The sequence below is a fragment of the Corvus kubaryi genome, unplaced genomic scaffold (genome assembly GCF_017639235.1).
Source record: "Corvus kubaryi isolate FWS band 111438036 unplaced genomic scaffold, C.kubaryi_AGA036_p1.0 37397, whole genome shotgun sequence".
Classification (NCBI taxonomy): Eukaryota; Metazoa; Chordata; class Aves; order Passeriformes; family Corvidae; genus Corvus; species Corvus kubaryi.
This window is the reverse complement of record NW_024581136.1, coordinates 18,547,727-18,569,834: the sequence shown is the minus strand read 5'-3', so window position 1 is coordinate 18,569,834 and position 22,108 is coordinate 18,547,727. Positions and strand designations below refer to the sequence as shown.

The window sequence follows — 22,108 nt, the reverse complement described above, 5'->3', positions numbered from 1 at the left end:
ATGGCAAAAAATACTTAGCAAATGAAAGAATTATTTCCTCAAACCGGAATAAAAAGTGTCCATAAGCCTCTGCTCCCTTTGTGTAGGCATCCGTTTCTCAGAGGGTATATTTAACAAAAGTGAATGGTGCGTTTTCTAGATACACAATCTGTACTTTACAAGGAAACATTCCTAAAATATCTTTCTCAGAAGAAGGCTGGAAATCATTATCCTACCCATATCTCCATTTCCTGTATCCTTTTTCACTTCAGGTGCAGCACCAACAATGCAGGACTCTCAATATCACTAAAAACAGGCTCATCCTGCAGATCTGCACCTCGAGAAGAAAGGTTAATAAATTCCCTTTCCTCAGCAGATCTCCCACTCCAAGTTGCACAGCAAAAAGGAGCTTAAAATGCACTTTTTTGGGTGTATCTTCAGCCGATTTGTCCATGGCATGATGTTAGAGAGCTGCCAGTCCTCGGTGTGCAGATTGCAACTGCAGGAAAAAAGAGTCAGAAAAAGGCAAAGCTACCAATTTCTGGGAAGAGCAAGACCAAATACATTCATCCTTTCTTTGCCAAATACAGAATTATAGAATCATAGGATGCCTTGGGTTGGAAGGGTCTTCAAAGGCCACATAGTTCCAACTCCCCTGTTACAGGCAGGGACACCTTCCACTATCCCAGCTTGATCCAAGCCTCGTCCAACCAGGCCTTGGGCACTTCCAGGGATGGGACATCCACAAGATTTCTGTTCCTGTGCCTCGCTTTCACTGTAAAGCCATTTACCCCTGTCCTGTCACTACCTAGCACAAAAACATGTGCTAATTAAAGCCTGAGCAGAGAGCACAGACTGAACATTGTGAGAAAACAGCAAAACCCCACGAATCTCTTACCCTGGATGACAAAGGTGCATCGAAGAGTTTCATTGGGAAGTCTTTGTAGATTTAGAATGACCCAAAATCCCAGGCTGAATTCCTGAATCTGCTGCTAAAGAACTCTCTCAATAAACTAATCCCTATGATGCTGAAAGTCACTTCTGTAGTGAGAAGCACAGGATGTGACACGCGTAGCACCAGGTGTGACTTGGACAGGCGGGGACAGCAGAATTTCTGTAGCTCTAAATCAAATCTTAAAGAAATATCTCTCCTGATATTCCCATGCTTTCATCTTGTTGAAATTTATGCTTGGCTTTCCTGCAGTAATTTAGTGCTTTTTTTAATAAGGAAGCAGCCTCTACTGGAGAGCAACCCAAAGGGAGAGATTTGTTAGCGCAGCCCTGATTTAATTAGTTACGCGGAGGTTTTGCACTTCTACAGGTGGTGGGGGAAAAGTAGAAACAATGACAAATGAATAAATTCAAACTGCACAAGGAGTATTTATTTCTCTGTTTACAGTTTCCAGTCACAGAAGATGTTGTATCTATTGATCCTGACATTCTGTGTGCCAAGGATGAGTTATTTCGTACACTGCTCCCCAAGCACTGGTCCACACCTTCCTGACAGAAAAAAATAATTTATCCCTTTAAAAGTGTTGCCTGGTCATCTTTTGAGGTTTAAAGGCCAGTTGATCTACTGCTCTGAGTTCTCATTAAAGGGACTGGATGGCTCTCTGTTAGACACCAGGAAAAGGGGAATATACAGCAATGTATCTGCCTGTCTTGGTATCTGTCTCAGTTCAACAGAAAAAAAATCCCCACAGCCAAAAGATGTGTCCAGAAGAAAGAAAGTGTCTTGGGATAAAATTAATTCCCTTACAGTTAAGCACAACTGCCAAAATTTGTGAGATTTACAGATATCTGCAATTTTTTTTAACCCAAACTAGATTATCTATATTTGCATGAAGAAAAAAAAAGTGTGGCTTTGACCTTCATAAACATTACCAGGATCTTTGCCTCATTTTATCCTAGGAAGAAGATTCAGGTTTTGGATAAACTCATAAATCTAAACTCCATGTATACGTTGGAGCAAGAACTATGCACAGCTGAGAGAAACAAATGGTATTTTGCACAAAGAAGGAAATGGACAAAGTTTCCTTCCATTTGTTTTTAGAATAGTTCATTTAGGTTATGAAACAGCACAACAGTGCTGGGCCATCTTTTCAGAGCAAGCCCTTAGTGTACCAAAAATGGTGGAAGTTTATAGTGAATTTAAATGAGTGAAAATTTCTCACTTAGTCCAACGAAGGCTGTTCCCTGAATTGCACAAATGACCATGATGTAGCTGGAACGTTACAAATATGGAGTTCCTAATATGGAAGCCCAGGGAAATGACACAGTAAGTGACACACAATTTATAAAGTAAACAGTAGGGCTTTTTCCCCCAAGTTGTTTCTTTAACTGCATTGATTAGCAATTCATCATCCTATTTAAAATTCAATATTAACAAAATTGTAATGGATCAGCCTGACTCTGAAATCAATTCCATAGTCATAGCCATGCCCTATTATGAAGTAATGGCAATGCTAATTTTATTCTGCCAAATGTAAATTGAGTGATTTATCACACCATTATACACTTACCCCGCTCCTTCAATTGGTTTCAAAATAAAAGGAGGCAAAAAAAGAAAGCTCAGGGTTACAAGTCCCCATTTTTAAATTAAGCAGCACTGAGTTTAGCCAGTCAGTCCATATAAAATGCAACAGAGAATTTTAAGAAAGGAGTAGGAACCTGATCCTGCAAGTCATTCTGACTTCAGCCTCCCTAATTGCCTCTGAGCATGGCTGGGTTTTACGTCAAGTGAGAACCCAGCCCTCAATCTCTGTTACATCTCAGGAGGAGATTTAATAAATATAGTGCAGGACTGAGAAACGGAAAAGATTCTATTCCATCCCTGATTCAAGACTCACTTGCTGCCAAGGGGCTCAGGTGTTTGCTTTACGGTAAAAGAACATCCCATGAAGGCATTTCAGGAATTTTTGGAGATTTAATTAAGAAAACTTTCAAAGCAGCCACAGTTCTGTAAGTAAAGCAGGGGTGTTCACAGAGGTTGCCATTAACAGTTTTGCAGACCAATGTGCTCTCAGCAGCCCAACAGCCCAAGTTTAACCGACTGGAGCTGAGTTAGGAAACCCAAAACATCAACAAAATGGAGCCTGATGGAAACCAAGGGGTTTTTTGCCAAAGTAAGGGCAGGAAAACACCATGGCCAGAGCAGGCAGGGAATGATTTAATGATCCAAGGCCAGCTGGATCCATGGTGCAAATCAGGTCCTGCCATGCTGAACCACTCTGTGCTCCACTGCTTCTCAAAGCTGCCAGTCATAAACCCTTTACACAACACAGATTCCCACTGCCTGGAATATCAGGAAGACTCCTCTGGCTGTGAGCAGCCAGCTGGGGCAGGCACTGCCACCACCCACCTGCCACCGACGTGATTCCACCCACACAACAACCCCCAAATAAAGTGCTTGGCCTGAATTAACTTCTAGAAAAAAAACCCAAAATATTCTGTTTACAAAGCACAAAAATGCCCCAAGTTTCAGCCACCCCTAATTGCTGTTGTGAATAATCTTTTCCAGGTCTTTTTCATATTCTCTAAATCTGTCTCTTACCCCAAATTTTGCATATCAAATTTGCTGTGAACAGAAGAAACTAATAATATTACAGCTGCTAAAGGAGCTGGGATGTCTGAAAAAGTCCAGCCATTAATGTTTTGTATTATTGAGCTTTTAAGGGGTTTGACTGCTGGCATTATGCAAAGTACACTCATTTCAGTCATTGCTTTTGTGGCTGCCACATTTTCACAAGGACGTGCTACAGGGCCTGGGGCATCTCTAAATAATGATAAAAAAGTCGAAATAAGAGTTATTTGCCTTATAATTATGTAAGAATAACTCTCAGCCAACCTCAAATGATAACATATATTAAACTTAAATAAGAGCCTGGGTTCTTGGCAGAAGCCTCGGGGATTGATGTGATGCTGTGACAAATAAGCAGAAGGGCAATTGTTAAAAAAGCGACAAGAAAGACTTATTTGGTTATAATGTTGGCCCTGTGTAACCTCATGTTTGTTTCACCTTTTTTTTCCCTAATTATTCCTGGTAGAAGGAAATGCCTGAACCAAGTTTCAAGACCGGGACAATTTTTGAACTCCCTCAGAAAAAGCCCGATTTTGACATCTTTGAACCACAACCAAGTGCACAGGATGGCAAACAGTGAGTAGGTATTCCTAGAAAACTTTTGAAAGTGAATATATCCAGCAAATTTGCAAGACTTTTGTTGAAGACTGGAACATTTTTTTCATTTCAGTAACCTGAAAATAAGAAGGATGAGAATGAAATAGAATCTACCCTTGAAAAACACAAGAAACAGCAGCAAAAAGGAAAAAAAGGATGAGTGCAAGAATCCAAGCTAAGGTAGTAACAACAATAAAACAAAAGGGAGAGGAAGAGAAAGAGGAGGAAGAGGAAGAGGAAGAGGATGGATTCTGTGTTCTAGTTAAACACACAGCCTGCATTTATCCTTGAGATCTTCCATAAGTCTGCTTTCTAGGCAATCTATTTAAAAAAAAAGAAGAGCCATGGATTTTCCTAGAATTCCTGTGCATCAGCACCGGGTCAGAAAGAGGTGACGTGCATGGATGGGGACATTGACCCTCTGCTCTGCAGGACAGACATACCCTGAGGGTCTCCTTGCCCTCCTCCCCTCCTCAGCTATTCCAGTCTCTTTGAAGAGGACTGACCTTCCTGGCGCTTTCGGGAGATGGGAAACCTCTGCACCCTCTGGCTGTGCTCTCTGGGTATCACCCTCGTGCTGGAGAGCTAATTTAGCTTTGAAAGCCCTGAACTCCTTTTGATCTGCCAACAGCAAATGCAACGAGGTGGCAGGAGACAACCTGGGCAGGAGATGAGAAGGTTTCCCACGAAGCTGACTCTGGTTTGTGATACCTCTGGAATTCAGAGCTCGTCAGGCAGGCAACAGTAATTTCTCAGACGAAAGCTTCTGTCTGCACAGTGCCCTGGGGGCAGAGGGGCAGCTGTCCCCTGGGGCAAAGGGGAGTGTGGCTGGTGCTCCCACGCAGGCAGTTCATGCTCTAAGTCACTTCCTTTGTCACTGGTGGCTTTGGGAGTGACACTTTAAGTGCTCAGCCATTTGTCTCATACTTGCAAATAATGCAGTCAAACACTCCAAGGTGCTTTATGCAAAAGCTGTGGAGTTGTTTGCAATTAAAGAGCCCATTTATATCCATATTCCTCTGGTTTGACCCTGCCTGAAAATGGCTTCATCAAAAAAAAGAAGGAAAAAAGCTGTTAACTGCAAGCATTCTGGGAAGCAGGATGGAAATATCAAGTTATCATCAACCTTAGCTGGTTTGATGCTGCACAGACCTGCAGTCCCAAAGTGTGGCACAAGATCAACAAAACATTTGTGGGATGAATTTCTTGCTCACTGGTGGAGTGAATCTAAATCTTTACATAATACCTGGAGTTTTGTCAATGATTTTCACAGCTGTGGACCAGGTCTGAGCCACTCATTTCCCTTTTATCCCATCCCGATTGTGCAAAAAGTGTTCTGAATTGCTGAACTGTTTAAAAATGGTGCCTTTCTGCCAGGCAAAGTGGACAGGACTCGATTGTAGCAGGAGAGACTTGCTGTTGATCATCTTCTTTTCTTCTAACAACATTTCAGATGGCAAAATTCAGTGTGAGTAAAATGGATTAACTGAAGCAGGTTTGCAATTGAGGCAAAAGCATGTCAGAAAAACAGACTTTTTTGCCAAAAACCTCTAATTTCACTGAAGCAAAGGGCGAAGCTGAAGTTCCTGTACATTCAGATCACCTTTTGCAGGGCTAACATTAGTGTTCTGTGTGTCTGATAAAATCCTTCCAAAGCTGTAAAAGAGTAGCCCTTAACAACTTCCAGTGATGCTTCTACAGAGGTTGGAGTCAATCATCACAGGGCTTGGAATTTGGAAATTTATGTCCCATAAACACCCAAGGATCACAAACCTCAGCCAGGAATGCCAGCGCTGCCTTATCTGAAATTAGAAAAAAAATAGAAAAATAGAAGGAAAGAGAATGAATTGTGAAGCAGAGATGTTAACCAACACAGAGATGTCAGCCAACACTGAAGGGATTAACAAAAAAAGGAGAAGAGGGGTGTGAAGGGGAAAACCCCAAAGAGAGTCACTGCCCTGCCAGCTGTCCCTAAGCTGGGGGATCTGAGTGATAACTCAAGTCACAATAACCCCAGGAACAATTTTTTGGGGGAGGAAACCCAAAACACAGTGCTCTGGGGAAGGAAAAACCACAGTGCTCTAAGAGCATGAAGTAGATCCTAGAATTCAAGGGCTCTGCAGGCTGAGCACGGTCTCTGGCACTGCTGAATCCAGCAGGATGTGAACATGGATTTTCCCTGATGTTAAAGGGCAGGTAGAGCTCAGTGACCCCATCCGTGGAGATGGTTCTGCAGCCCATGGGAATGTGGGAAATGCTGGATCTGCTGTCAGCAGCCATGCACGGGATGCCAGCAGTCCTGCCTGGAGAATGTTCTTCTCTTTTTGCCTTTTATTTTTTCTACTCACCGATATTCAGTAGAACTCTTTTTTTCTTTTCTTTTTCCCCCAAGGGAAAATACCCTAAATATCATGTAGTGCACCTGTTTTCCTGCTCCAGCAAATATTCATCCATCCCCTACCATTTCAAATGCTGGCAATAAGGCATCACATTTATTTCCTACAAGGGATTAGCTCCTTATAAACCCACACTGCTGCTGCACTAACGGGGAACAACTAAAGGTACAAGTGCTGCATTAATACTTTACCATCAACAAGCTTTGATCCTCCGTGGCTGCAGCTCACCAAAGCCAATTAATTCCTGCTGAATCCCTGCCTGTGGGCTAAAAACACCTAAGCACAAGTTTAATGTACTCTGACTGCTTCCCCTGGGAGGGTACCTGCAGACAGAAGTCTGTTTTAAACTAAAGCATCTCCTGAGAGCAGAGCAGGCAGAAGGCCCTGGTTTCCCTCTAGGTTATTTAGCCAAAGATTTTTTTGGCACCCAGATGGGTTTTCTGTCAGAGATGAAGCTCATGCTGACACTGTTGTACCACTAGATGCTTGCATTTTATTCAGGCATGGTGGAATTATACACAGCTGCTTCTGGTCTGCAGTGCAGGCACACAAATCTGCTCATGAGCTCGGGAAAATTTGGCTGAATATTTGTCCCAGCATACCTGAAAAGCTTGGTGACCTGCAGGGAAAGCTGTGAGAACACCACATGCAGTGCACATTTCTGCTTCTCAGTCTTGCACAGATTTTGTACCCTTCCCAGGGTGCTGTGATTCACATTTAGCCATTAATTCCCTGGAACTGGGCTGGCAAGCAGGCACACTCCATTTATATTTAATCCACCAACTCCTGAATGTTGATGTGTGCCAGTGAATCAAACGTAAATGCAAAGCAATATGTAATCTGTGAGAGCTAAGGAAAATTATCAAGTGACATACATTACCATGTGAAATAACTAAATCAAACACGATTCCTTCCAAATGAACAGAGATGAGCACTCTGCACTGAATTTAAAAGGTCCAGCAAGCCAACAAAGGCTCTGTTAATGAATCAGGAGCCTTGTCCGAGGGGATATTGAAATAACCCAGCTCAGCAGCCCAGGGTTTCTTTCATTTGTTTCATTCATTACTTTGTTTACCAACACTAAAACCCTCTGCCCTGCAAGTTGGCCATGAAGAAATCAGAGACTGATTAATGGAGAAAACGAAGGGAAACCGGTCCCTCTGATTAACTGGGAGATAAACAGAATTCTTCTTTGTTAACCAACTTCCTTGAGTTAAAATGAGACTCAGAAATCCTGACCAGCACTGCTCTTGTATTAAACATCCCCATCTTGAAGCTGGCATCTAATTCAGAGGCAGACTTCTTCAAAGGTTATTCATGTGTTATTTTTACAGCTTTTTATTAGTGGTTGCAGCAACTTGCTGGAGAGGGAAGCTAAAAAAATATAACCCAGGCACCCTAAAGGCTGTGAAAAGAGAATTAATAAAAATGTAATATGCACTTCAAAAAGGCCACAGTCTCACACATTCTGGGGTGGGTTTGTGCAGGGATGGAGCCAGGGGTGCTGCAGGTCACAGGGCAAGGCAGGAGATCTGATTGTGCACATCCTCCACATCCCAAATTGCCTGAGCTCAAATTATGAGTGGTTTGTCCTTCATTTTAAAAAATTAAATTACTGTTCACAAGAATATCTGAGTTTTGAGACTGCCTCAGAAATTAGTTTCACAGGCTGTGAAAATGCTGCAGAAAACAAAGTTCTGACCCTTTTTGGCTTTTCCAGCCAGCTGAACATGCTGAGATGTAACTTGAGAAGTGCATTTTGCACAAAGCCTTTAGCACTACAAGATTAAATGTGAGATAAAGGCCCATAATGCACCCATTGCCTTTTTATTGAGTGCTTGCAGTTGCAGCACAATCCTATATAATAAAACTTGTGCCTGTTTTTATTCTCTCTTTTTTTTTTCCAAATGGCATGACAACTGGAATCATTCCATAACTGCACAAGCCCCAAAATGCCTTCTTGATCTCAATTTAGGATTCCTGGAAGGCTTAAAGGGATATTCAGCTGGTCTGTGGCCATTATAACTCCACTAAAACAGCAGAGCTGCGTTGAATATTTGAAGACTGAAGCATCAAGATCTTCACTAAATTATCATTAATAAACTGATGGAAAAGCAGTGAAATTGTCACTAATGCAATTCATGTATGTCTTAGAACCTCCTTCCCTCAAATCTGTGAGAGTTATGGACATTAGATCCAAATTCAAACATATTTACAATTTTGCGATAGTAAATCTTTTTCTCCATCTTTACCCCTCGTTATTTCCACCTGAAATGAACTTGTGCTGGTAGAACCGAAGGATAACCAGAAACAGGCTAATAAATACTTTATAAATCTGATTATAAGGTATTGATTTGGGAATTCTAGAATAGTCTCTCTTAAAATGACTGTGCTGCTAAGAGGGATAACTCAGAGGACTGAGAGGGATCCTCTCCTGAAGAGCTGAAAATGATGCACTAAAATCCACCTATGAGAGGAAGACATGTTCAGTAGAGATAAAATCAGGCAAAAAAGAGAATTTGTGCTCCTTCCCACACTCCAGACGACCAATTTTACTCATGGGGAAGCCAGCAGACTCTTTCAGCAGCAATTTGTGAAGCAAAACCTACAAACCTGCAGACTCTCAAGAGCAGCGAGGATGTCACTGAGGGGTAAAAGTTACATTCAGGTGTTTTCAAAACTTTCTGAAGTATAGGACACAGGTGTTTTTGAATATGCCAACTGGGAAAATCTATATGATTAGACTGTAATTTTAAGAATATTGCTCTGCCTGTCTGCTGTAATCAGGGGCTTCTCTGAGAAACTCATCTCCTCTGTATCAGCAAAGAGCTCCTTAATAATTACTGATTTATAAGACATCATATTTGTGCTCAATAATGCTAATTTTATGGATTCCTGAACAGCTTCTTGAGTTATGTCATTATTTAATGTCAGAGGAGTGGGGAGTTCAAATAAACCAGCTGCATGCTTTCTCTCCTTTGCATTCTGCCTCCAAAGGAGGATACAAAAAAAAAAATCAAGAAAGTCAGCATAACTCACATCATCAGGATGGATTTACCAATCACACAGAACTGAATTATACCTCTTATTAACCAACAAATTCAATATTTAATATAAAGGCGACCTAAAGGAGATCATTACTTCTGCAATATGAGCAGAAGATTGTAGCATGCAAAGGTACAAACTGTCAGAAAAACAATGTTTTGTAGAAAGCCCTTTATGAATCGTCCTCTGTATGGAGTAAATTCCACCTCCCTGATTTACTTTGACACATGAAGGGGTTGCAAATGATTCAATTAATTCAAAAATTATTTTCATGGAAAAGATATGTGTTCCTCTGCCACTTAACTAATCATGAAGTCAGTGTGATGGAACATTTGAACCCAGGAAAACTTCTGCTGGAAGGATCCAAACAGCACCTTAAGAGTTTTGTTCAAGTGGTACTTTCAGCATCTCACTTTGCAGCCAGATCTTGCAAAAAGTGTTGGGATTTGGGCAAAAATTCCACTTGCACACCAAGAAACCTGCCAGGTTTTAAAGGTAGATTATTTTACCCCGTGAAAATCAGTACAGAATTAACCACTTTTCCTTCTCTCTGTGAGTTTCTCTTTGCTTCCCTCAGCACAGTTCCCTCTCCCTGCTTGTTATGTTCCAGGTGTGCCCATGACCCTACTCCCTGCTTTGCTGTCAGGGCTGAGTGAGTGCTTGGGTCATGTTCCAACCTCAGCTGCTCTGTGGCTTTTTCTTCTCTGGATTTCCTCTTTTCCTTTAAATCAAGTGGGATCCAATGTCATTGAACAATAAGGAATTTTTCAGTTCCCATATACGTCACATATATATATCACATATATATATATCACATACATATATCACATGTATACATCATATATAGATATCACATGTATATATCACATATAGATATCACATGTATATATCACATATATATATCACAATGTGTATATCACATGTATAAATCACATATATATATCACAATGTGTATATCACATGTATATATCACATATATATATCACATGTATACATCACATATAGATATCACAATGTGTATATCACGTATATATCATATGTATATATCACATGTATATATCACATATATATCACATGTATATATCACATATATATATCACATAGATATCACATGTATATATCACATATATATCACATATAGATCACATGTATCTATCACATGTATCTATCACATGTATATATCACACGTATATATCACACGTATATATCACATGTATATATCATGTGTATATATCACGTCTATATCATATGTATATATCACATGTATGTATCACATGTATAAATCACATATATATCACGTGTATATCACATATATATATCACATATAGATATCACATGTATATATCACATGTCTATATCACATGTATGTATCACATATATATCACATATATATCACATGTCTATATCACATGTCTATATCATATATATATCACATATATATCACATGTGTATATCACATGTCTATATCATATATATATCACATGTATATATCACATGTATATATCAAATATATATATCACATGTATATATCACACATATATCACATGTCTATATCATATGTATATATCACATGTATGTATCACATGTATAAATCACATATATATCACGTGTATATCACATATATATATCACATATAGATATCACATATAGATATCACATATATATATCACATGTCTATATCACATGTATATATCACATGTCTCTATCACATACATATGTCACATATATATCACATGTCTATATCACATGTATACATGTTCTTTCTGAGGTGATACTGACACTGCAGATGCTCTAGAAGGCAGATCTTGAAAGGATCTGCACTGAAGCTCTTCTCCAGCATGGATTTGGGAATCCCCAAATCATTTAGGGTGGAAAAGCCCTCCCAGCCCATCCAGTCCAAGCTGTGCCTGATCCCTGCCTTGTCCTCAGCCAAGTGCCACGTCCAGGTCTGCCTTGGACATCTCCAGGGATGGACACTCCAAACCTCCCTGGGCAGCCCCTGCCAAGGCCTGAGCACCCTTTCCATGAGGAAATTCCTGCTGCTGTCCACCCTGAGCCTCCCCTGGCCCAGCCTGAGGCCGTTCCCTCTCCTCCTGTCCCTGTTCCCTGGGAGCAGAGCCCGACCCCCCCGGCTGCCCCCTCCTGTCAGGGAGTTTTAGAGAGTGAAAACGTTCCCCTGATTCTCCTTTTCTCCAGACCAGAGCTACCAGGCTCACTGGTTCACTTGTTAAACACCTCCTTTTTTTGTGGGAATCTAAAGTTCTGTCCGCATTTAAGTACAAAATTTGCCATTGTGAGAATAGAATTGCAAGAAATTTCTCCTGGCTGAATTATAAATGGAGTCAAACCCTGCAATCTCTATTCAAAAACACTATCAGTGACACTATCACCTTAGTGACTCCCTGATTTGACCCCATCCCTCTTTACCTCAGATTTCACCTGAAATTCCACCTGAAAACATAACTTGGAGTGTAGTAGGAGCTCACAACCATCTATTTGAGCAAAACAGGGATGAGATTTATCCCATGCTGCCATTTCTGCAGAAACTCCTGCCATAAGCAGGTTGCAGGATTAAAACCCCTTCCAGTTTGCAAAGCTTCTCCCTTAAAACCACATTTTCAGCAGTAAATGTGCTCTGATCTCAGCTTAACACACAGAAGCTGTTCTGGAATCAAACTTTCCCTTGTTATTATTACACATTTTTAGGTGTAAAGATGACAAAGCCTCCCCAGGCTACCTTGAACCTCCCCTTCTGCCCTCTGATGCCCCGGGCTGATGTTAGAAAGAGCAAATAGATTGCAACGGAGTGGGATGAACTCACACATTTGGTTTGTTGTTATCTCCAGACCAGCACAGCTCAGTGTAATTCACCCAATTCTGTAATTTCTGCCCAAGAAACTCCCTGCAATGAGATTACAGGAGAACTGAAGGTCACTTCTGAACTGTGTCATCCAAAGGAAATTCAATGTATACTTGCACTATATTTATCTCCAGTGAATGTCGTGCAACAAATAGGATAAAGCAGAGGTGTGCAGTGGGCAGAGAGATAAAATTGAGAGTGAAGTGTTGGCTTGGGAGGGTTCATGGCAGGGAAAATCTCACCAGGCTATTGTATAAAGGATATTTCTTGAGATTCTAAACTGGTGAACAAGCTGAAGTTTAATGGAAAGGATTAGGCATTAGGCAGATCTGGGATGCTGGGGCTCAGTAAAGTCACCTGAACTCTTCATTTTTTTTAAGAGTCAGTTGTGTTTAAAGTAGATTTTTTTTGTTAGAAAATGAATTGTTGCACATAAACACGTGGGACAAAACTTAGCAAGCAAAAAGAGCTTCCAACCCTACACAAAAGTTACAGGACACTTACTAGAGGCAATGATCTTTTAACTGAGGGCTCCATGTCAGCCTTCCAGGCAGGCAGAGGGTTTAGTGTCCATTGGAGGAAGCAGAGAATTCCAAATACCTCAGCAAATGTCTGCTAAAATCAGGTTTTACCTGGAAATGTGCACTAAATGTGAAATAGCAATGGATTTTCTGTGTAATCAAATTGTGCTCCTATTAATACTTCTCATGAAACACATTTTACATCGAATCCCATTAGGCTCTCCTTTTTGCAGTTAATTTTTCCACATAACTCTTCTCCTCCTGTTGCAGAAAAAGCAGGGAACTATCACTGAGTTACAAATTCCATTTTTGTTTCCATCAGCTCATTATATAAATTATTCAGAACTGTTTTATAAAGTGGGGACTTCAGCTTCCTTTACAGAAAGAAGGAGAAAAGACAGTCCTAAAATGAAACAAAAAAAAGTAAAAACCCCCCATACATTTGATGCAACTTTAATTATCCTTTCCATTAAACTGCAGCCTGTTCACCAGTTTATGATCTCAAGAAATATTCTTTATACAATAGCTGTTACTCAGAATATTTTATACACTTACCACAATTACCATTCCAAGCCTCCTAACTCTCTCTCCCCAAAAGGAAAGAGGAAAGAAAACAACAAAGGAGCAATTCCCAAGGCACAATATTTCTTGTGGGCTTGAACTCTCAATTTGCATATTCATCTCCAACAATCAGCATCTTCTGCCACCTCCACAGTTATCTTTGACAGCAAAACTTCCTCTGCAAGCCAGAAGCCACCACCTTGCACATTGCCAAATGAGGGATTTTAATCAAGGAATTCCAACCGGTGACATATTTCTTAATTATAAAATATTTCCAGTTCCTGTTTTGAAAATAATCAAAGGAGATTTCTAGTGTTTCCATCAAAACCCACACGCTCCTGAGGGCACAGGGAATGTCATATCAAGCACCAGGAAGAGTTTGGGAGCACTTTAACTTTTCTATCAATGTTCATTTGCCGTAGCAAAATTCAAACACTGTGTTAGCAGCCAGCGGTCGTTTGGCAATCCAGGAAAAATTAATTCACCTTTTTTAGATGGAGATCTGCACCATAACAATAAAAATCACAGGTTTTCCTTTTCTTGATTTATTTAAATCAAGTGTCTACCAGTTGCTGAAAGGAAACAGGAATAAAAAGGAAGTTGTGATTAATTAGAAAGTCCTTTTGGACTGTTCAAGATCAGAGAGGCTTTGGGGTTTTCCTACTGGGATTACACCAAAGTTTAGTTGTGTTCACAGTCATTGATCTTGATTTTGGGGTCCAGCAGAGAATGACACAGAGATTGAATCTTCCTGCCTTGCCCTGGAGAGGGGGAAGCTGGAAACTTGTTGTAAAGTCACCATAAAGCAGCAAATTCGACAATTCTCAGAAGTTTAGTTAAGAGAGCAAATAGTAGAGCAAAATCAGGGTGGTTTGTTCCAAGAAAACAAATGTCAACAGGAAACTACCAGACAAGATTCTACCAGAAAGACAAATCCTGGAATAAATTCCTGGAACAGGGAAAGATGAGACACACAGGGAAAGATGAGGGAAGACGTTTAAAGGTAAAACAACAGATAAGATGTATCTGAAGGTCTTTCCTAACTCCATTTCTTGTTGTTTAGTGTAAATTCCACTTTTCAACTATAATTCAACAACACAGGAAGTGTTGTCCACTGTGAGACACAAACCTTGAAGATTAAACTCATTTAACTTCAGTGTAATTACTCACTTAAGGATCAGGTTTGTGCAGAGGGGTCTCCAGATCGGTGCAAGTGTCTGGGGAGCCAGGCAGAGGCTGAAATTCTGGGGCAAAAAAGGGGGCAAAGCAAGAGCTGGAAAAGGAGCGTGACAAGGGTGAAACTTTTGAAGTTAAGAAGTCAGTAAACACCCAGCACACATCAACAGAGTCATCCACATCAGAAGAAAATGTTCTGCCTTCTGAAGATGAGAATGGGAAGTCAAGAAGTCATCATTTTCATCTGGAACATCAAACAACAAACTGATTTTCTTTAGATAAAACCATGTTAACAGCTGGATTATTAATTATGAAGCAGATGTCAGCTGACAGCACATGTCAATAGTGTATTTAGAGAGGATTCCACTGATTGAAAACTAAATGTTTTATCTCCCCAAATAAAAGACACATAAAACAGATTCTAACAGTGTTGCAGGGGAATGAAGCAAGTTTAAAACTCTGTATCTAGAAGTGGGTTTTTATAAGCTCTCATATTAAACTGCTCATAGATACCAGTACAATATTAATAATGGAAACATGCCTGAATCCTTTCAGTCAACATCACTCACTGCTTCGTGGGAATATGATAAAAGCTGTCAACAGAATTATATAAAGGAGTCAGGATTAGTGGTGTCTTTTTGTAAGCTGATAGCAAAGTTCCTACTGAACAAAGTTTTTTCATTTTATTTTCTGTCCATGCTTGCTCAACTTTTCAGTAGCATAACAATGGGTGAACATCCAAATTATAATTTTCTCTTTGGTCCTTCCTCCAATAAACATGTTACAGCTTGGTTATTGTTTTCTTAAATATCCTTTTGCTTTGTTTTGCATTTATTGATTTGTTTTTAGGGGATGAATTGTGCTGTTCAGCAAGGCTCAGAGGCTGAAATATTTTATAGCTGTTATTCATTACTCTGAATTTCAATAATCTGCAGCACCTCCTTGTCCTTTAAAATATTGGCAGCATTCTGTGACTTTTATTAAAATATCTGTGATGCTTCTTTTTAATTTGTCAGACAAGGGATGGCACAGGTGGTAACGCAGAATAGGAGGATTCATCTGAAACAGAAATAACCTCCAAGGATATTACCCTGCTGTCTGTGTTTATTCAAATCCTACTGACTTTTGTGAGAACTCTGAGTGCCAGTCCAGGTTCTTTTCACCTCTTCAGCAGGCAAACAATGATTTTCATCTGCTCTGATAAATTCCCATCATTTTATTCCCAACTCGCTCAGGGATATCTGGAAGAAGTGAAAACACCCACTCAGTTAAAACCTGACTTAATATATCAGAACATCCCAAATAACCTTGGAAGTTGAAACAGTGCCTATTCCTGTTCCCACCACCAACCCCAACCCAGAGCTGAACAGATACCAGCCAAAGATGGGAACATCTCAGACAGGCCACAGCAGCCTGACCTAAAACAATAATTACTTGTTTGGAAAGCTGAAAAGCCAGCAGAAAGGCAGATTTTTCAGGTACATAAACATGTTCAGATTGACTTGGAAGCATTTGAAGCTGGGACAGAGGAGTCATCATCGGAGTACAAATAAATTAGAGTTCTCAGAATTAATATAAAAGCTCATCTCATCTTGCAGCCTGAGAAAAACTGATCAAATCAAATAATTTACTCAAGGAATAGCAACTGGAGGACAGCTGTCATCTCAATTAAAGGAACTCCTGTTGCCAGTCATGCCACATCACTCCTCTCTTGACCCCAATCCATCCACTTATGCAGTTATGAGTTAGAGACACTCCTTTAAGGTAACTCTGTCTTCTAACCCCATCTCTGCCTTCTGGGAATTTAGTTTTGTCCCATCAAACTCTGTTTCTTGTCTAACCAGCATGTCAGATAACCACCAGCCAAAACCTGGCAATCTTTGAGGAGCCCACAACAATTTGACCCTTTTTATATCTTCTTAATATACATTTGATCTTTACTTTTTTTTTTCTTTAATATAGGAATGAAAATAAATTTCATAAAGGTGCAAAATGAAAGGACATGTTGAGAATTTGAAAAGTTTATCATGTAATAGAGGAATTCTAATAAAGGATTTGCCATGATAATAAATAAAATCCCATTTGATTACACAGCTCTTCTGAAATTATTCGGTCCTTTGTTCACTTTGGTAAATAAATTTTTAGTACCATAAAAATCATAGAATATCCTGAGGGGGAAGAAACCCACAAGGGTTATTAAAGTCCAAAATTCTTTGTTATCATCAAGAATATGAATATCAGCATTATTCTGAGTGTGGTGGGATACACAATATTTGCAGCATATTTAATCCTACCTGGTTTAGCTCTACATCCTTAAATGAACACATCACAATTTTTGCCAGAGAAAGGTGTGATAGCCTTCCTTGTTAGACTCTTTCCCAAGGATTTCCTCTGGAACGTGGGAACTGTGAAATCTGTTGAAAGGAAAAAGGAAAATATGAAAAAAACTCCTCATTGGGATGATTTAAAACCTTCCCTTCACGAGATGTGTCTGGAACACAGAGATAATGAAGCCACACATCCTGATGAAACATCACAGAAGAGTCAAACATTTTGTTGAATGTGAGGAGAGAAATGTGAGATGTTACAGTTTAAAACTCTCCCATATTGCAATTTGTAAGTCTTTATGGCCAAGATTCATGCAAGCCAATTGCTACAATAATCACTTAATTCCTGGCTCCACAGAAATTAACTCCACAATCCAATGGCAGAGAGCAGAATCATTTTAATATTCTTGCAGTTATAGGATAGAGTGTCTTATTTAGATACAGATGCACTTTGAGCTACCTGCTCTTTCAAAATTGGGCTGGAAATTATAATAATTATACTGCACATTACTATTTTTCAACAGTTGGATGTTCTATCCTTATACAGAGATAAAGATATGTTCCAGGCAGGGAAATCAACACATCAGAAGTGCATAAAACATAGGATCTCAGTTGGATGTTCTATCCTTATACAGAGATAAAGATGTGTTCCAGACAGGGAAATCAACACATCAGAAGTGCATAAAACATAGGATCTCCTTCCAGTTAGGCAGCTAATAAAAGTAGTTTAATAATCCTTTGGAAGAAAAAATATCCTGATAGTTTCTAAAGTTCAAGTTCAAGACTTCATTTATGTACAATATTCTAACCAGGAATAGAAAAGGAAGGGATGTATCCTAGATAAAAATAGAAAGGGATAGGCACAGTCACTGTTTTTTACCTGGTATGCTATGCTAAGACAGAATAGCAAGAACAAAAAAGTTTGATTTTGATTAAAATTTGATTATCTGGTAATTTCTTCAAAAAATGCATTAAAGTTTCTCTCCTCTTTGAAAAAAATTCAAATACTGAGGAGCAGTTTTTAATACCGCACACCATTGTACAATCTCCATAGGAAAGATCGTAATATTAAAGGAATTCTGGAGCATTTATTGTGGAGATCATCCTGGATGAGGATAGATTTCCTTTTACTTCCATCACACTTTTAATCTCAATTCTGTCAGACAAGAGGTACCAGCTGTCATCAGCCCTGAAATGACCAACCTCATTTTCAAACACACTGGAAGGTAAAGACTGAGGGCTTTGTAAAAGAGGTGATGTATAAAGAGACTTCAAGAAAGGAAACCATGGTGACTGAAACACAATAAAGAGATATTAAAAAAAAAGCCAGATAAATAGAAACCACTGAACATTTCCAAAATCTGCTCAGCCCAATCAGAAATGGCTCTTCCCTCACCCAAACCAGCTGCATGATTCAGCCTACGAGAAAACAGAGGCACGAAGGAGATAGAATAACAACCACTCCTCTTTTGTTCTGCAGGCTCTTTTCAATTCCTCTCCTTAAGTGATCAAATCATGCAGAAGATGCTCCCAGTCAGATCTGTGCTGTTAGCTGGGACCTGCACTAACATTTCAGCTGCTGGCTTGATAAGTACTGCGTGTTCTGCCACCCGCACATTTGACCTTTTGCAACCAAACTAGGCCAGGTTTTAAGCTCAGTAATTTAAGGGTGACATCTTGGACAAGTTCGAGGTGACGTTTGTTGTGAGGCTCTTCCCTTTGAAGATTCATGTGCATAAATTGGCTGTGTAATTTCTAGCCCCTCAATCAAAAAGCAATTTGTTTTCACGAAGTTGAAATGGATGAGATTTAACTCATTAGGATTTCGACTGATCCTGGTGGCATGTTATGGAACATGAGGGCTCAAGGAAGGGACCTCGATTTTCTGGCCTTAGTCATGACAATAAATTGTGGAACAGAGCTGGTAAAGGTACCAGACTTTTATCTCAAGAGTATTTTACAAATACAGCAGATCCCTTAGACTGTTTACTAAAATCATAAGAACAATTTACTTTAGTGCCAAACCTACCAGAGCCCCAGCTCTAAATCTGTAGAATTTCTGGTTTGATCAATTTTTGGGAATTTCTTCTCAACATCCATTTAATAATTACAGCCACCTCCTCCTACTGCTCTGTAGCATCCTATTTTTATCACTTGCTTCCCAAGATATTCTTTGCTAGATCCATATAGTTTCTTCTTTTTCCTGTTTACGCTCTTACTTTTTAAAGCATTCCTTGATTTCAGGAATGTGTTTCTTCCCTGTTACTGTTCAACAGCTCCAACATTCGCTGATGTTTCACAGCATTTTCCTTATTCTGCTGCTCTGGGCTATTTTCCTGTAGCACAAGTCTCACACTTAAGAAAAAGAAAGTCTTTTTGATTTCAGGCAGGATCAGAGGAAGTGTCCCTCACAGTCCTTAACTGATCATCAGAGCAAAATATTTTGGGATAAAGGTTTCTCTCCAAATAAAAACACTCCAAAATTTCTTGTTGGCTGCATCATCTTTTCAGAGGCTTTACTGAATTTGTTACAGGTTTGCATTTTGTATTTTCACAAAAAACCAACAGTTTCTGTACCACCATCTTCTGTAAGATCAGTGACCAGGGGTTTGAAATTTGGCTGTTAAACAAAATATGGAAAAGCCTGGCTTGAGACAGAAAGGAAAAAATAAAGATAAAACATCTGATTGCTCTAAAAATTCATTGTTCAGCTCTGTTTACAATGCCTGAGTCAGGTGTTATCAGAATGCTGCTTGTGCCATCTATTTCCAGTGTGTTCAATAGGAAGTTCAGGAGAGTGGGAGTGACATTTGAGCTTTTAATCTCAAAACCCTCAGAAGTTCTTTAAAACTTGACAAATGAGGTTATTACAAAGCAACTTTAATATCAAGCAAGGTTTTCCTCACATTCTTTTTCTCTACACGGTAAGGTTTTTAAACATACTTAAGTTTTTCCAGGCATACAGATGTGAAATGAATTGGGTTTAGAGATATTTTGTGTATTTTTCAACTCTCCATGAGTCCTTGAAGAGTATTTTCCTAAGGAAAAAAAGCTCCAAGAAAAAGCTGTTCAGATGCTACGTCATCTACTGAAGTTTAAGGAAATAAAAGAAATCATCCTACTGAATGTTTCCTTCAGCTGAAGTAACCTTCATTTTGGAAAGAAAAAGGTTAAACATTGACATACAAGATACTTTTTGGAAGCAAATTAGAAGAACTGGAAAACCACACAAAACAAATCACGGGGGTTTTTAGGGCAGAGAAGTTTTCTGGATCTGTACAGGGTAAAACACATCCTTGTAATGTCAAACTTCCTGTTCCATCCCAGTGGGAATTAGCATTTCATATAGAGATCACGGCCAAGTTAAAGGAGACCCTGAATCCCTACTTGGAGTTTTCTCTCCGAACTGTTTCATGCCCCACAAAGCTTTGACTTCAGGAGGATTCCCTGGGTTTGATTTTTAGCAGGTTTCCAGGCCACACTTCCCTGCTGAGATGCAGGAAAGCTGGTGGTGTCTTGTTTGCTTGGCTCAGTAGAAACCTCCCTGGCAAGGGAGACGTGGGTAAGCAGCTCACAAATCTCCACCATCAACTCCCCGACTAACAGAGGAAGTGTCATTGTTATGGAAAAGAGGAATAAATCACCCTCCTGCTGAGAACGCAGCATTTGCATGGTTTGCCATTTCCATTTGAGTCAGTGTGGTTAAACTCCCCGGTAGGATGGTCAGGGAGTTTTGTCAGGAGCTGCTTTATCTGCCAAAGTCAAAGTCATTATCAACTCTGAAGTCTGTTGCTGCTTGTTGCACCAAGGATTCTATTTCAGATTCCTGACTGAATCCAAACCCTTAGTTAAAAAAAAAAACAAAGTGCTCTTGTCTACTCTGGAAAAAATATTCCTTAACTTTTGGAGGACATGCTCTCAAATGGTTGCAATATCAAATAATCCTGGCATAACACATCTGCTTTCCAAAGGATGCCCTGAGTGATCAGACACAAATTATCTGGAGGGATTATTTTGTGAACTGACTTGCCTGAGCTTTTAAAGCAGATGAACTTTTCATACAGGTGAAGTGACTCCGAATTTAACACATTTTAACAATCTTATTTTACCATCAGATTGGCAAAGACATCTTGGGCTTCTCCTGGATTCTACAAGAAACAGATTCAGGAACCTGCGAGACAAAATTATGAATAACAGAGCACAAACACCCTGTTTTCACTCAGGATTTGGAAACTTTGATACTTTACCTTCTCCAGTGTCTCAAATTATTCAGTAGAACAGACTTTGTTGTTCAGCAAACCAGATGGGTCACTCCAATTGCACCTTGGGGATTGGTAGAAGGCAAAGAGCTTTGGCTGATCAAACATGTATTTACACATGACCTGGTACATAGGTTTTACTTATGATAAGTGCAAACTTTTTCCTATGAATTCACCTTGCCCTTAAAATTCAGAAAGATTTCTTTTTCTACTAGGATAATAAAACGGTGTTATCATAGTTTTAATAAAATTACTTTCTGCCATGGTGAGCAATGAAAAAAGGAACCAGAACCTGTGATGATCAGGTAGATTTTCCTGACATCCTGGTGGGAGTGCACAAAGCCTCCAAACCAGGTTTCTATTTAAAGATAACATTTTTCACCATGGCCAAGCACTGCCAAGTAAATTTTGTAAAATACCCAGGAAATAAAGTGGCACAAGTGGAAAGGCTACGAGGCTCCATAAATCTGGGAGCAGGAGGTGGCTGAAAGGTTTTTCCTTTATATATTTCCTTGGCGCCAATTATTGGCCACCATTAGGGATAAAATGCTGGAGAACTCGTGCCTTTGGTGTGCCCCAGCCCACAGAGCACACAAATAAGGGTAATGTCCACACTGGGGTGAGGCTGAAGGCAGGAGGAGATGGAGATTCTTCTCTTTTATGGCTTTTCACTGTGGAGAGAAGAAAAATGAAATTACTCTTATGAAGGAAGTGAGGAAGAATCCTCACAGCACAATGAAACCACAGTGTCTGATTATCTTAAATGAATTGCAGCATGGGAAATTCCATCAAAGCCCTGTATTAGGA

At 39.7% G+C, this 22,108-nt stretch overlaps 1 long non-coding RNA gene across 1 annotated transcript in view; it reads right to left on the bottom strand.

Moving 5' to 3' along the window:
- Positions 1-1,335: 1,335 nt before the first annotated feature.
- The window catches only part of LOC121671145, a 46,744-nt gene continuing 25,971 nt past the window's right edge, over positions 1,336-22,108 (bottom strand). The window contains exons 12-16 of the long non-coding RNA XR_006018403.1: positions 21,290-21,972; positions 17,010-17,129; positions 14,025-15,956; positions 12,419-12,499; positions 1,336-5,958 (exon numbers count right to left, since the gene is read on the bottom strand). This is a non-coding gene — a long non-coding RNA (uncharacterized LOC121671145). The remainder of the gene's footprint in view (positions 5,959-12,418; positions 12,500-14,024; positions 15,957-17,009; positions 17,130-21,289; positions 21,973-22,108) is intronic.